Source organism: Microtus ochrogaster, chromosome 5 (assembly GCF_000317375.1).
Source record: "Microtus ochrogaster isolate Prairie Vole_2 chromosome 5, MicOch1.0, whole genome shotgun sequence".
NCBI lineage: Eukaryota > Metazoa > Chordata > Mammalia > Rodentia > Cricetidae > Microtus > Microtus ochrogaster.
Window position 1 is genome coordinate 68,008,409 of NC_022012.1, and position 3,288 is coordinate 68,011,696.

At 44.6% G+C, this 3,288-nt stretch overlaps 1 pseudogene; it reads left to right on the forward strand.

Moving 5' to 3' along the window:
* Nucleotides 1–1,053: 1,053 nt before the first annotated feature.
* LOC101982749 lies at nucleotides 1,054–1,594 on the forward strand (annotated as a pseudogene).
* Nucleotides 1,595–3,288: the final 1,694 nt, after the last annotated feature.

The following is a 3,288-nucleotide window of genomic DNA, read 5'->3' on the forward strand; positions in this document are numbered from 1 at the left end:
GAGAGGGAGGGAGACAGAGAGAGAACATATGTGCCATGATATGATAGCTTTTGGTTCTCACTATCCACATTGATGAAGCAGGGTCTCCCGGTCTCTGCTCTAGGCTAGTCTGGGCTAGCTGTCCTGAAGGCTTCGGGTAACCCTACCATTCTTGCCTTCCAGTTAACTTTGGAACATGGGATTGCATTGTTTTGTGTAGACCACAGAACTGGTCCTTTACAAATTAGATCATTTATTTATTGAGGGATATGTGCCACAGTGTATGTGTGGAAGTCAGAAGACAAGTGTGTGGTGTGAGTTCTCTCCTTCAGCCTCTACATGGTTCTGGGATTGAATTCGGGTTGTTGGGTTTGTGCCTTTACCTGCTGAGCTCCTACCAGCCCTGTGATAGTTCTGGAAATGCAGAAGCTTTATAAAACGTTGCGATATTTGAGGCAAAGATCATTTTCCTGTAACAAGTATAGATATTGTACTGATACTCTAGACATTTCCATCCTGGTACAGCCTCTCAGAACAGAAGACAGTTTACACATGTCCCAGTATAGATGTTTCTCATTCAGGGACCCACACACAAGGAAGGAAAGGGCAGGATAGTAGGGTGAGTGGCTGGTGGAGTCTGAAAGGATGAGTTCCCAGATTGCAAAGGACATTTTTCATCCTAAATCCAACTCTTTTTTTTCCTTAAGATTTATTTTATTTTTATTTGTGTGTCTTATGTGCACATCTGCGTGTATGTGTGTGCATGTGAATTCAGGTACCTGTGTAGGCCAGATGAGGGTATCAGGTCCCCTGGATCTAGAACACAGGCAGTTATCAAATGCTGATATGGGTACTGAGGATAGAACTCAGGTCCTTTGGAAGAGCTGTGCACATTCAATAGCCACTGAGCAATCTCATCTACTCTTAACTTTAGAAACACTGTACATCCAACTGGAGACTGAATGTGTCCAGAAAAACCACAATTTATAACCCCCAGTTCACATGAACTGTTTCCTGTCTTATGTTATCAAGACACTGTTGCTTTCTGGACCTGGCCAAACAGGAGGCACCATCATGGATGTTGACATTCGCCACAAGGACCAAAGTGTTTGGCACAAGGAGCCCAAGAGGCAGGACATTCACCCATGACTGCTAGTCAAGCTGTTCAAGTTTCTGGCCAGACAAACCAACTCCACCTCCAATCAGGTTGTCCTGAAAGTGATTTATGAGTTGCACTAACCAGCCACTTCTGTCCCTGTCCCGGATAATCCAAAAGATGAAGCTTCCTGGCTGAGAGATCAAAACAACTGTGGCCGTGGGGGACAGTCACAGATGATGTGCAGATTCTGGAAGTACCCAAGCTAAAGGTATGTGCACTGAGGGTGAGCCAGGCGGGAAGTCACATCCCCCTGGGGGTAAGATCCTCACCTCCAACCCTCTTGCCCTGGAGTCTCCCAAGGGTGGTGGCACCATGCTCTTGTCTGGTCCTCAGAAGGGCCAAGAGGTGTCCCAGCATTTTAACAAGGCCCCAGGAACTCCACATAACCACACCAACCACACTAAACCTTATATCTGTCCCAGGGATCACAAGTTCAAATGTGCCAGATACCTCTGAATCTGATGTTACTGAAAAAAAAAAGTTTTGGATTTTGGAGAGAGGAGAGGAGAGAGAGAGGGTTATTTCTTGAAAATGACCTCTCTCTTCAGCCCATTCCAAACGGCATCCTTCCCACACCATTTATTATAATTTGCTTGTCTTCTGCTATTTTGACAAATTTTGAATTTTTAACCCTATAAATAATCTTAAACTACTCAAAGCTGTCATCCCCTAGATATGAAAATCAAATTACGCTCAAGAATTCTAGGTGACGGAAAACATTAGCCAGCCCCATAAGATACAGATACAGATGAGCATGGGAGAGTGGCGCAGCTGATAAGCCTGGAACTTCATCAGCACCGGAGGGGTGTTTATTTAAAGGAGATACCTGCTTCCTGCTTTACAACATACCAAGTATTTCTTCTCAACATTTATGAGCTTAAATAGATGCAGATGTTGCCAAAGAATGTGTTGTAAGATTAGCCATCTTAGAATCGTGCCGTTTGAGTACTGAGAGGCCTGTTGGAGGATAGCTCCGCACCCTCCTTTTAAATGGGAGAAAACTGAGCCTCTGAGAAGTCCATGGACTTAACACGAAGGTAATGTATGCAGATCATACCCCTGAAGGCTTAGTTGTAGATTGCCTTTGTCCTGGTATTCAGTGTGTGTGTGTGTGTGCGAATGTGTGTGCGAATGTGTGTATGTGTGGGTGTGTATATGTGTCTGTCTGTCTGTCTGAGAATGGGTGTCAGAGGACCACTGTGGAATTGATTCCCTCATTGCATCTATATGTGGGTCCCACAGATTAAACTCAAGTCTCCAGGCTTGTACCCAAGTGCCCTAACCCACTGAGCCATCCTGTTGGCCTGAAATGGACTAATTTTCTTAAGACTGTGTTCAGTCCTGTCTGGATTACCTTGTGCCATGTCTCTTCCATTTGGGGAATTTTCTGTTTTCTGGTTTTTTTTGTTTTGTTTTGTCCTGAGCAGTTCTGACTGTATATTTGTAGGCATCCCATATGCCTCCTCTTTTTCAACTCTTGGTTGGTATGGTTCAGAGCTTTCCTCTTTCATGTAAGGTGACCAGATAGGATTCTGGTCAGAGATACTGAGAGGATGGGGTAGTCAGCTTTCCCCTGCTCTAGGCTGTGGATTACCGCTTTCTTTATCTCACTGGCTTCTGAGCGCCTTCCAAAGAATAATATGTGGACGAGAACAATGGCTTCGTGCCTAGGAATGTGTGCTGCCTTTGCAGAGGACTCAGGATTGGGTCTCACCATCCATGTTGGGGAGTCACGAAAACTGGTTAACTCTGGCTCCAGGGGTCCAACAGCCTAGTCTACATTCCTCAGCCACACCCTGACACATGCATATGCCATATATGTACACCTATACGTATTTGATTTTTAATCAAATTATATATTATATATATTCAAAACAGGGTTTCTTTGTTTAACAGCTCTGGCTGTCTTGGAACTCACTAGACAAATCTGGCCTCAAACTCACAGAGATCCAACTGCCTCTGCCTAGCAAGTGCTGGAATTAAAGGTGTGTGCCACCACTGCCCAGCAAAATAAATATTTTTTAAAAGAGTGACAGATGTGACTACAATGAAGACTCGCTTGTTTCCAGTCACTACAGAAGCTGCAGTCTGCCGCTGAGCCTGGGAGCAAGGCTGAAATGTCTTGCCCTAGAAACTTTGTTAATTACCAC